This window comes from Rhinolophus sinicus, linkage group LG09, assembly GCF_036562045.2.
Source record: "Rhinolophus sinicus isolate RSC01 linkage group LG09, ASM3656204v1, whole genome shotgun sequence".
NCBI lineage: Eukaryota > Metazoa > Chordata > Mammalia > Chiroptera > Rhinolophidae > Rhinolophus > Rhinolophus sinicus.
The window spans coordinates 107,096,284-107,110,067 of NC_133758.1; the positions used below are offsets into that span (position 1 = coordinate 107,096,284).

Genomic DNA, 13,784 nt, shown 5'->3' on the forward strand with positions numbered 1-13,784 from the left:
CTAGCAGGCAGGAAAAACACAAAAAAATCTTACTTGGGTTTGTCTGCAAGTAGAAAAAAATAGCATATTATGTGAAATTCCTAAATATTTGGTGATGGATATATTTTACCTGTAAATTCTTACACTCCAAATCAAACTTGCCTTTTCTTTAAAATGGCAAAAAAAATTCATATGGTGATTGAAACACTATGCCCATTTTATGTTGTAGGAAAACTTTCTTGAGCTGCACATACTGTGTGTCCAAATCACAGGTCAAGATTTCTGGTAACAGTATTTGCAGGTGGATGGGGAGTATCATGTATCAGTACTCTGGGACTGATAGAGGAGTACCATGTATCAGTACTCTGGGACTGATAGGGAGTACTGTGTATCAGTACTCTGGGACTGATAGAGGAGTACCATGTATCAGTATTCTGGGACTGATAGAGGAGTACCATGTATCAGTATTCTGGGACTGATAGAGGAGTACCATGTATCAGTACTCTGGGACTGATAGAGGAGTACCATGTATCAGTACTCTGGGACTGATAGGGAGTACTATGTATCGGTACTCTGGGACTGATGGGGGAGTGTGTATGACAGATCTTCTGGCATCGGCAACCTCTGTTCTTGCTACTTTGCCTTTTCTGGTTCCTTTTTCAGTTTGTATATTGGAACAGTGTTTGTAAATGACTTTTGTTCCATGAAATTTGAAATTTCCTGACATGAAGTAGTCTCTTAGAGTCATTTTGGGTCTGTTCCTTTTACATCCTGTCCTTGTTATGTGGATAATTCACTGATTGTTTGAAATCTGGTAGATGACACAACAACCACGTTTTGCTTATTAACAAATCCCTCAATTATTGTAACGTTTTATTTCATATTTATATATTACATCCTTAGGGTTTTGGTTTGTTTCTCATTTTGTTGTTTTACCTCTGCAGCCTGCCATATCACCCCGTCGTTTCATGCTTGCTTCATTTAAGTTCATATTTTTACTAAACTGCTCACTAGTGTGAAATGTTTTCAGAGAGCTTTCTTTTGATTCTGGGTTTTGTTTTTCATCTGTCTTTTGTATGTTATCTTCCCCTCTCCCTTCCTTCCTTGCTTTTTTTCTGTAGTGCATTTGCGGTTTGTCAGGCCAATCACCTTTTATCTTGCTCAAGCTTAGCCTGGCCAATTCCTTCTGGGCCAGATGGCCTTTTTTGGTGCTGGTGAATTTTCCTTGCCTTTGCTCCCGCCCAATCAGAGATGAGTTTATTTTCCCTTCTTATTCAGTGTTTTGAGGGCTGGATATTGCTCACTGTCTCTGCCTGTCACTTGTCTGTGGGGACAGTGGGGAAGGGAAGGGCAGGTGAAGAGGACATCTGCGGATGATTTGGCTTTAGTCCTGTCTTCCGTGGTTTGGTTAAGTGCCTTGAATCACTGTTCACTCCACCTGGATGGCCTGTAATTTGCTCCCTTGGAAGGTAGGGAGGGTGTTCTCAGACTTTGGACTTTCTCTGCAATCACTTCCAGGTCTTTTCAGAGTCAGCCCCATTTGTTCCTTCCGCTGTTTGACTGTATCTCACCAGAATCCATTTTCATTCCTCCACTCTTCTTCTGGCCCCTCGTGGATGTGTGTGAGACTAGCCATGGCAGCTCCTTCTCTAAGCGTATATTCCACCCCCACATTCATCGTCATTGCTAGAGAGATTTAACCTGGCTGCTCTTTTTATGGTTTGTGGCCATCACTGCTGTCTTCCTTTTTGCGGAAGAACACCAACATGGTGACATTTGTTTTTCTTGTCTGATAGAAGGGGACCGTGGGGAAGATAGAGGTTTTGTTATTCTGAGTGTTTCTCCAGGCTGTCTGGTCTCCGCTGGATCTGTCTTCCTCTAAATTTGAGCGTTTTAATAAGGTACTCAGGATTTTGTTTCTGTCCAACCTCACCACCTGTTTCCTTGTGTGGAGTTTGGAGTTAGCACCTTCACAAAATGTGCTAAGTCTAGTCCTGAACATTCTGGGAAATATCTACGTGTCTTGGTGGTTACCAGTTTTTGAAGATTATGACATGAAATTGTATCCTTCCTTTGTTTCACTGTGGCTGGAGTATGTTTACTATTTTTCATCATTTACTTATTTGTTTGTTTAATATACAACATGACGTTTTGAAAGGGTTTTTTGAAAGTAGTCCTTGGACTTCCAGATTTGAACAATGGATATTCCTAAAGGTTTTGTGGATTCAACAGTTCTGTTGTTCGGATGGTTCTGGTAGACTCCTGGACAGAAAATCTTTTATTTTGTTTCTAGTCTATTATCTATCTATTTAGTACAGATTAATTTCTTTGTAGTTGATGTGAATATCTTGTTGCCAGATTGTCCTTGGCTTTTAAATTGTGTGCGTGTGTGTTTTAATGTGGTCAAATCATTTCTTTCTTGGCCGATTTATTCTATTTCTTGTACACGTGTGAAGTTCTTCCTGTGCAGTTTTGGTAGTTCTGTCCTCTGTAGTTTGGTTTTCTAGCAGGAATTTTATGTGTGTTTTTTTTTTTATAGAGAAGTCTGCATGGATAGAGAGCTAATATTTATTATCTCCCATATGTTGTGCTACTGCATTTAACACTGTAAGATAGGTAACTTAATTACCATTTCTCAGATTGGGAAACAAGCTCAGAGAAGATAAGGGTCTTGTTGCAAATTATACCTGGTCCTAGGGAGCCTGTGAATCCAGAGCTGTCTGATTCCAAAGCCTGTGTTCTCTTTAATACAGCACCTATTATTTAATTGCCTTGTTAGTTAGAGAGAGGGTAGATGAACTCTGAGAGAGGAAGAGGAGGGAGACTTTTCTGTAAGCTTACTGAGGGCAGAGACCATGTCTTTTCGTTCAGCGTCATGTCTAATCAGTCCTTGGCACAGGGTGGGTGCTAAGTAACTATTTGTTGAATGAATGAACCAAAGTAGCTATGGCACTGATGTTGGACAGGTCAGGTTTTCGAGGTTATTTTTCAGAAACAAATGTTAGCTTAGTGCCTCATTCAACCTAACTTCTGAGTTTCGTTCTCTTCTTTAACAAACACGTGTTGAGTATTTACTACATTGCCTGGATTATGGAAATGACCGTCTCCCACCGTGGTCACTGGAGGTGATTACTCAGGCCTCTTGGATTCCCCTTTACTCTAAGTACGTCTCAAGGTGCCAGTGAAGCAGCATTCATGCAAGTCAAGCTTACCGGGAGAAATAATGTTTTCTCATCTCCTTGGAGTTGTATTTCTATGCATTATCCGTCCTTTTGTTATTAGTATGTTCTTCAGCATATAATGTAATAGCCAAAATTATTGAGTACTTGTGATAATGGTCACAAGTCAAAGTTTTACGTTTTAAAAAATTATTTAAATTCCTTACTCTTTCGTAGAAAACACATTTCTTCTTCTCTTTAACCCTTTATCTCCTTTCTCTCTGTCCTTATAGAAGCTCATTATCCGTTAACTTTTCCAGTTCTTTAATTTTACTTGGATTTTTTTCAGTCAAATAGAACTTCAGAAAAGTAGAATTTTTATCAAGGAAAGTTTAACATCAGAGTGTTAACATAATATGGACGCTAAAGATCTGAGAGCACAGTAGTCCCACTTTGGTGACTGAGATGGAAAGAAAATACTCTAAATAAAAGGTTCAGTATGTTTAGAATATAATTGTCAGTAAAGGAGGTGAACAGATTTTACTAATAATATATATGAGTATGGGAGAATATTTTTTAAAATCATAAAATGACTTCTATAAGCTTGCATGGGATTATATTGTCACATAAATAAAAATTCATGAATTCTTTGGATGGAAAAGCCCGCCAAAGAAAATAGTGAACTAAAGAATAAGGAAGTCGCCTTTTGCCCCATCATGAGACAACCCTAGATAGTCAGCTCCTCAGCCTTCAAATAACTTCTAATTGTTCAAACTGAAGCCTTTTTCTTGTCTGCCAAGGAAATGGATCAGTGGCCAAATGTGCCTGCTGACACACAGGCCTTGCTTCCCAACGCCGCCGTCTGGGTGCGTTGACCGTCATCCGGAGAGTGAGCTGGTTTGTTCATTTGGGGTGAAGGAACAGCCAGAACACAGCCTTGCTTTCTTTTTGTATGGGGATACTAACAAAAGATAAACGGTATTTTCTTCCTAGGGAATCAACAGATAATGTTTTCATAACCCTTGCCTCACCAGTGAGCCATGGGGCCCTATTTTCGAATAGATATGGTTGCAATGCCAGAGAATAATGTTCGAGAAGAATTCCTATGGTGTGCTGGCTCCCGTTCCTTGCCTAAGCGTTAAAGTGTAGGTGTTTTATAATATTGGAGAACTTCCCTCATTTGTTTTTAAGATCTTTTATGGATCCACAGTGAAAAGTCAGAAGATCAAGGGGATAATAGTATTGATTCTCATCCTGTGCTGGTTTTTCTCATATATATGGTATTCATTTATAAAATCTCTGGTCCAAGACCCATAAAACAATGTTACTTTCAAATAGCGTCTTCCTGTATATTATGTTGTATAAAAACCTTTAGTTCCTGGGGGAAGGTTATAAAGAGGGTTCCCTGTAGTCTGCAAATTCGTTTTTTACGTGATCATTTAAAGTTGTTACTTTCCCTGCAAGGTGAATTCTGACTCCTTCTATACATACGCTATAGAAATTTAGTAGTTAAATACCTCTTTGCCTACTATGGCTAAGAGGGGGAAAGGTTAAAAAGAATGTTTGAAGTTTCTTGGTGTTGTTTGAAAAAAGAAAATAATTTTTTTTTATGGTGGCTGAATGCCAGGACTGGAAAAGTGTTATGGGAATGTCCGTGGTCATTGTGTTTGATGAGAGGATAGTTAAATATGGTCGTCTCGATAGGATTTGACAGCCATTTTTGATCTATATGCATTACGGTCCCCTTCTTAACAGTGAAGTAACCAAGCTATTACATATTTTAGTCAATTGAGGAGGAAAATGATTACCATAAAACTACTTTATTCAAATGACACTGTGATATAAAATTTTCCAACAGTTTCAAAATTCATCTACAAAACCCATTGCCATGGGAAATGAACAATCTTCCCCTCTCCCTAGTTGCTCTTGAATTAAGTTGATTCAGTAACCCTTTTCCATTCTACATGGAAGCTCTTGCTTGCAGATTTGAATTCTGAAACGCAAGGGAGAGATATATGTTAATGTTTAATATGAAAAACAAGTGTTTGTGTTGACTACTACCATGTTAAAGATATTTTAAAAGTACGTTAGTAGTACTCCGTGAAGGGTGTGTGTGTGTGTGTGTGTGTGTGTGTGTGTGTGTGTGTAAATTTAAAGTAGATTATCTTTTTGATGGACATTTAGGTGATTTCCAGTTTTTGACTAATGTGAATAAAGCTGCTATGAACATCCTTATGTAATTCTTTATGTGGACAGTACAAAAATAAAAGTGTCATACAAATATTTTAAAAAATTATACTGCTAAAAATATTTTAAATCCTTCTCACTATTATACACTTTTAAGACGCTTGAGATTATTGAGAGTAGAGTTCTAAGTTTCATCTTCTATTTCATATAGTACATAATTTAAGTCACTTCTGGCTAATTTAGGGTATCAGAAATGATTAAGCTTGGCATATCAGAATAAGTCACCTCATATTAATATTTGAACTGTATTTTTTTTTTTCAGTCTCGATGTGGCTTCTTCTTTATATCCTTAGTTATAAAACTTCTGTTCAGCTAGACTTCAGATGGTTGTCTAGGTTGATTTTTCTATAATTTAGTTGTAATTTCAATGTGGTCTCGGGGGGAGGCGAGCACAGCGTTTATCTATTTCTCCATCTTGGATCCCTCTCTTCACTGTATTTCTACTGAAGTTAAAAATAATCAGGGTTTAAATCTGAATTTCCTTACATTGAAATTTGTGCATAAGAACCTTTTAAAGCAGCATTACTAGATCTTTGCTAAAATAAGACAGTGCTGTTTAATATGGAAACAATAACTGAGGAGTATTCCTAAATCTAATTTGGAAAGTTATATTCATGATTTTAGGGGACCGTGAACATAAAATGTGTGGGTGGAAAATTAGGATTTTATATAGCTTTTTGCAGCTGGTTGATTAGGTCCTATATAGTTCATTGTCCTAAAGATGAAATTCGTACAAGGTTTTGGAAGGTGGGAGTTGTATATTAAAAGTGCTTGTTTCCAAGGTAGTACAAATGGGTTTTAACAATCCATCATCTTTCATTTACCAAAGGAAATAAGGAAAAAGAAAAGGAAAATGTTCAGTGGGAACAAAACGTTGAGATGGTGAAAAGCTACAAGGAAAGAAAAAAGACTTTAGAAAGATTACTAAAAAGAAACTAGCTTTTTTCCTCAACAATCTGTCTGAATTCATTTTGCTTTCATTATATATCTAGCCTGGAGCAAAGTATGTTGAGTATTACAACAAAGAGGGTGTTATAAGGAAGACTTTTTTTTTTTTTCAATAATAAAATATAACATATGTGTAAACCATGCAACTTTGTAACAGGAAACTTTATAATAAGGGAGGACTGTGCTTAGCTTTTCCACAATTTTGGAAGAATGAGTTTTATTAGGTGTTAGACAAAGAAATTATCAACTGACTTTTATGCTGTAAGGTTGAAAGATTTGTTATGACCATTTCTAGACTTGAGCAGTGGTTTTAATGTAGGTCCTGATATATTAGGAACAGTGCCTAGCGCTATTAATATGTCTTCTGTTGCTCGTTCTGTTAAGGAATATGGTGTTTAACTTTTGCCTTTCAATGAAAGATTATTCAAAATCCTGTTATTCTGTGGTTTTCTCAGCAGTATTAGGCTGTTCTTGAATTGATCAACACATAATATAATTTGGGAACCCAATCAATGGTTCTTTTCTTTTTGAAAGATGGTGACAAATTCTTTTGAAACTTGGGAAATTGGCTCCATCATTCATCCCTTACACTTTCTTTGCTTCTGCTGCCCAACTTCCTGAAAACCATATTGTTCTGATGTCAATATGTAGGATAGATTATCTGTTGGGGAATCAGTGTGTATTAATTATATTGGAATAAATGTAAACTTGACCTAAGATGCAGATTAGTAGGTATTGGGCCTAACAGGTTACTCATTTAATGAGGACACTAAAATTGGGGATTGCTAATGTGCCTGAACTATATTTCTTGTAAATTTCCCCCAGTTTTGAGATGAACTGGCAATAGCTATGTTTTTCTGGCTTTTAAAGGCTAATATATTATGGTAGAGTTCTAGGATTTGTATAGTACTTATTATAAAATAGTTGAGCTCTTTGTATTTATCACACAGTTACTGAAGTGAGCTAGAAGAAGTGTAGAAGGCAGTCTTCTAACGGTTGGCTTTTCAATAACCTTTTAAAAAAGGTATTATACCTACTCATTCTCTTCCCTCTCCCACTTAAAAATGATTACACACCATGCACATTTATGAGCTATTTTAAATGATCGTGAGGGAATTTAATGCTATCCTTTCATATGGTTCAATCCACTGCAGGGCTGTTAGAAAATCAGGGATGAAATTTTTAGGTTTAGGAGAGAGATGGTAGCAAGATATAGTGTTACATCTTAAAAATAGACCATTTACTTTAAACCTTGCAAGATCACAGAAGCATTCAAAATAACTTTTAACGATGTGCAATTAATTTGATAAAAATAGAAAGTCAAATAATATAAACAAGCTTATAAGGGCATCAGTTTCCCTCTCACCCCCCACTCTCCAATACGATTCACTTCTGCCCTTATTTTTTTCTGATGATTAACTCCTTACCTCTAAATACAGCACTGTTTTTGGATTCGTCATTTTCAGATTTTGTCTATCGATGGACCTCAATGATAAAGATTTTTATTAATGACATATCTTGTATCCTTCTTCCAATTATATCACTATTTTCTTTCCTACTGCCACTCACTTCTGCACCTACAAACAAGATACTTAAACTTCTATTTCCTGTTCATCAGCTTTCAACCTCTTGATCCCACCTTTTGTAAAACGAGCATATCAACCATTTTATCTTTACCATTATTTCTTCCTCCCTTAAGTCTCTCAACTGATGTTAACTCCAACTTTATTCTTACTTTGTCAAGGTTAATAATATTTACATACTGGCCTGTAATTATAACTCAATCTTCCATGTCTTCTCTATAGATGATTCTGAAAGTTAATGCATACTATGTTTGAAGTATGTAAATATTAGTCAGTGTAGTGTACCAGAATCCCATTTCCCTTTTTATGAGTATAATGTCCTTTGCTACTCAAAGGAAAAGGTTCCTAGTGATGCCTTTTTTTTCTCAAATTAGTTTCAGGTGTACAAAACAATGCAGGAGTTAGACATTTTGCTTCACAAAGTGATAACCCCCTCCCCCTATTTACTAACCCTCTGACTTCGTATATATCTATGACAATTCCATTGACTCTATTCCCTATGCTATGCTCCGTATCCTGTGACTATATGCATTATAGTTGACATACAATATTATTCAGCTTCAGCTTCAGGTGTGCAGTGCAGTGGTCAAGCATCTACATCACCCATGAAGTGGTCTCCCTGATAAGACATGATTTTTTTTTTTAAAGCATACGTTTCCTTTCATAACTTTTCAATTCCTCAAGGTTTTCTAGGCTTTCAGTCATACTATCGAATCTGTCAGTTTCCTCTAGTTCCTGGGGACCTTGCTGTAATCCTGGAGGAATGGGAATTCCCCCCTAAGCCCCAGTTTGTTACTTTTTGAGTTATTTCGTTTTGTTGTGGAGTAATTTTTGTTTTTTTCTTTTGTTATTCTAGGGCTTTTCTTATTTCAGGCTTTCCTCACATGTCTGGTTGTCAGTTTTCATTTGAAGATGAATCAATAGAAAGAGTAGTACAGTGAAAATGGGTTGGCATTTGACCAGCTGGCCTAGCTTTAAAGTGAGTGGATGGGGCTCTAGCTTCAATTAGGGATCCGCAAATGTTAGAGTGAGGTGAGAAGTGCTGTGTATTCACAGGAGCTGTGTCTGTACTGACCAGTAGGGTTCTTCATAGCTAGGTCAACGTTTTTAAAGAGAAGACTCCTTCCTCTCCTCCCCCTTTTTTTTCTTTTGTGTTTTGGGCACAAGGGGCAGTAAATACCTGGCTGCTGAATATATGACAAGTGGATAAAGGGAAGGAAAGTGGACAGTCTGCTATTTGTCTGTCCTTGACTGGCTGTCTATCATCTGTCTGTCTGTCTGTCAGTCAATCAATCAATCATCTAATCTTTCTTTGAAAACATTTTTCTAAAAAATTTTTTATTGGGGACTACTGGGGGACAGTGTGTTTCTCCAGGGCCCATAAGCTCCAGGACGTTGTCCTTCAATCTAGTTGTGGAGGGTGCAGCTCAGCTCCAAGTCCAGGTGCTGTTTTCAATCTTTAGTTTTCAGTCTTTAGTTGCAGGGGGCCCAGCCCACCATTCCATGTGGGAATTGAACCGGCAACCTTGTTGTTGAGAGCTCATGCTCTAACCAACTGAGCCATCCGGCAGCCCCTCTGGAAGCTCGGAGGCAGCTGTCTTCAATCTAGTTGTGGAGGGCGCAACTCACTGGCCCATGTGGGAATTGAACCGGCAACCCCATTGTTCAGAGCTCGCGCTCTAACCAACTGAGCCATACCACCGCCCTTGTAAGTTGTAAGCCAGGAATTGTGGATGAAGAACAAATATATGTGAGAAATATATTTTGGTCATTTGAATGACCACATTTATATCTCTTATAAATCACAATATTGTACCCGTTAACAATCACTCTCCATTTCCATCTAAGCTCCCTAATCCTAGGCAGCTAATAGGCCACTTTCTGTCTCTATAGATTTGTATTGTTTGGACATTTTACATAAATGGAATCCTACAATATGAGATCTTTTGTGTTGGCTTTCTTTCACTTATTGTAATGATCTCAAGGTTTATCCATGCTGTAGCATGTATCGGTACTTCATTCCTTTTATTACAGAATAGTATTCCATCACATGGATATACCATGTTATATTTATCTCTTCGTCAGCTGATGGGCATTTAGATTTTCTACTTCATGGCTGTTGTGATTAATGCTGTTATGAACATTCATACACAAGTTTTTGTGTGGACATAGTTTTCATTTCTTTTGGGTGTATACCTAGGAGTGGAATTGCTGGGTCTTACAGTAACTCTATGTTTAACCTTTTGAGGAATTGCCAAATTGTTTTCCAAAGTTGCAGCACTGCTTTTAATTCCCACCAGCAAAGCACAAGAGTTCCACCCAAGGATGAAGTTCTCCGCATCCTTGCCGACACTTGTTATTATCCATCTTTTTGATTATAGCAACCCTAGTGGGTGTGTGGTGGTCTCTCACTGTGGTTTTGATTCGCATTTCTCTGATGGCTAATGATGTTGAACATCTTTTCCTGTGCTATTGGCTACTCATTTATATTTAACAGGTAAGCAATAAAGGCTGACTGAAAGCCGTGTGTTCCTGGGGACAGTTAGGGGGCTACCTGGCTGTTTTATTGGGGACTCAAATATCTGTGGCTGTTGGTCTTTTCTCTTGAGGTGGTTTTCTTTCTCTAGCGATTTCTTTAACTCCTCTGTGGGTATCAGGAGCCTAGTCTCATGTATTCTGGAGCTGGTAGGGAAGGGAGCCAGAGGGTTGATTATCCCGGATGTAGACTTTTTCTTCATCTATGTATTTTCAGGAGCTTTCCTTATTCCCATTCTGTTCCATACCTGGTGTTCCCCTCATCTGCAGCCTCATAGTTCAGCTTCTCTAGAGATTATACTTTCTGTTTCCTGTGGATGTCTGGGTATTTGTAAATTACATAGACTTTTAAATAACTGCCCTGTCTTCAGATCACACCTCTCCCCACTTTTGGTGGTACCCCCGGTGCCTTTACTTCCTGAGTTTTTTCAGAATTTGATGGGTTAACAAATTATATTTCTCTTTAGGCATTTAGATTTGACCTTGCTCTGCTCTTCTATATTGTTTACCTTCTCTCCGTTCCCTTTCCATCTTCACAGATTGTGGTTAGGCCTACTGCAGTTCTGATTTTTTTGAAGGAGTTTATATCCATTTGTTTGTTTATTCCTTGTTTGGGGTGGTTTTTTTCTTTTCTTTTTTTCTTTTTACAGTAGAAGGAGACGTAAGAGTCTTCACTACTCGAAATAGGAAGTCATACTTTCATACTTGCTCTTTTGATATAATCCTTCTATAAAATATTGGGGAGAAACTTGTTCTCAAAGTCACTACTCAGGTAGAAGAAAATATGAGTGGCTGTCTCCACAGGCTCTTAATTTTCTGCCCTGAGTGAAATAATAATAAAGGGGGTCAGAGTGGTTGCCAGGTCATGATTATAGAAGCTTGGCTGTAAGTCATGGGCAAAAAGCTTGGTTGTCTGCTCCCATAGTTGAGCGAGTTATTTCACCTCTGGGACCCAGTGAATGTTCAGACAGTTGAGTAATCCCACCTTCAGGCACGTGGTTGGCAGCAGGGCAAGTAATATCTGAGTACTTGGCATAACAATTAATGGAGGATATAAGAGGAGTGTAAACGTTTGATAGGATTCTGTCTCTCGGTTTCCTACAATTTCATTTTCATTGCTATCAATAGGATTAGTTTTGCTCAGAGAATGGGGGCGGATTTGGCAGATGCTAGGATTACTTTCATTCTAATACGATTTCTGGAGAGAGAGGAGATGAATGCTGTGTTCATCACCATCTACTATCGGAGCATTTTAACCCAGTGTTCCTTAGAGAGTCTCACAATCCCAGGTCCCAGTTTTCTATTTCCAGTTAGGAAGCCTGGTTCTGTCTTACAACAGCATATAAGTAATTTCCCATGGCTCTCCCACTATCACCCAAAACATAACGTATCTGAAAAAGAGTCGGTATCTGAGATAATGTCTGTGAAGCACTCAGTCCTGTGCTTGGTTCCATTTACTCCTTGTCTGCCTCTGGTGTAGCAAAAGCAGTAGAAAATAAGTCTCTCCTAATACTTCTAACCAACAAAGACCTGCCGGGGACTTTGAGTAGCTCAAGTTGGATCATATGCTCATTCTGGAGCCCACCACTAAGGTCAGAGGACGGGATGCTCTTATGGGTAAGGTCTTGGTTAAGTGCTCAGCTCTTTGGTAGGCAGTGTGGGTTTGGGAGGCAGTGAGTCCTATTTGGATCACAGAAAATTTAGGAACAGATGCGGTCTGGCAAAAACCACATGTTTGCTGTACAGAGAAAAGACAAAAGTTTAGAATAGTGGTTGTCAAACTAAGTGTCCACCACCTGGAGGGCTTATTGAAACACAGATCGCTGGGCTCCACTCTCAGAGTTTCTGACTCAGGAGGACTTGGGTGGGACCCAAGAGTTGGCATTGTTAATAGGTTCCCAGATGATGCTGATACTGCTGGTCTGGAGAACCACAGTGAGGACCCACTGCTTTGGAACAATGGCTCCTAAACTTTAGTGTGCAAAGAATTTTCTGGAAGGGCTTACTAAAAGTGTATGTTCCAGGGTGTTAACTTCTAGAAATTCAGATTTGGGAAGTTTGGGGGGAGCCTAGGAATCTGCATTTTTAAGTACCCTAGCTAATTCTTATACAGGCGCCACAGGAGAAATGCTGCTCTGTAGGCTTCATGTGGCAAAGATTATAAATTAACCATCCGTATTTATTTATTTTTACTAAATTGGAAAACTACTTTTCTAATTTCCATGTGTACATTTGTATCAGTATGAAAATGAATCTCAGGCCATGTCACATTTCTAGGGAAGTGATAACAAGAGATATGTTTCCATTTGGCCATGGAAGAGGCAGTTGAAGCAACAGGAGGAGGTACTATGGGAATTTGAGCCACTTGCTCATTTAATGTATGCTTTCTTTCCCTATTCATATATTTCATTTCTATTGAAGGATGAAATGCTGCTTCACACACTCAATTTCATGACTCAGTCGATGGGTAACCCACTTCATGGTGGGCAGCGCTGGTCATGGGTCATGTGGCCACTTGCCGTCCTATAGCTGGATGTCCAATCTGTGCCGTGGCCCACTAGAACCAGGAGCTAATTCTCAGTGGAGAATAATTGTTGCTAGGACTCAAGGGTATTTCAGCGACCCTCCTTTGGGGGCTTTTCAGAGGCTCCATAGAGCGACCTCTCTGCCGTAGATAATTCAAGTACCATTGGGTCTGCTGGGCCGAAAGGCCGGTGGCCTACATTGCAGCCTTTGTCAGATGTGGACCTGTCTTCCTCTGGCTCTATTTAAAAGTAGTAGCTCTACTTGAATGTGCTCTATCTTGCTTCTAGAATTCAAAGAGACTCCAAGTTTTGTGTTTTTTTTTTTTTTTCTTTTTGGAAGGCAGTGCAACACCTTTTCTGTTTGTTTGTTTGTTTGGTGTTTTTTTTTGTAGAGAATATCCTAATGTGCCCCAGACTTTCCTGGAAATTTAAGTGTGTGGCAGGCTCTTGTATTTTTATGGGGTACTTGCCACTTCCTGCTTACCAGATTTAGTTGTAATACCATTGATGTATTGGACTAGCATTATGTTCCTTGGGATATCAGGATAATCACATTCCCTGAGAACAGTCTTATAACAAAGATCAGGAGAATTGAAATAGTCCAGAACCAAGAAAGTGAAGATATATATATTTTTTGGTATGACAAAGAATCTTTACTTTTAAATGATTATTAGTGCACCAAGTAATCACCTGTAACGTGTAACAAGTTCTTGAATTCTATCTTCTAGTAATTTCAATGAAGAGAAGCTAAAAGCAGCCCCACCAGTTACACTAGTATTCATTGTTCTAACCCTTAGCTGGAAAGGACT

General features: G+C 38.5%; 1 protein-coding gene across 2 annotated transcripts in view; it reads left to right on the forward strand.

Moving 5' to 3' along the window:
• Window positions 1-13,784, forward strand: part of BBS9 (Bardet-Biedl syndrome 9) — a 358,339-nt gene that overhangs the window by 31,022 nt on the left and 313,533 nt on the right. The gene's annotated exons all lie outside the window — the stretch shown is intronic.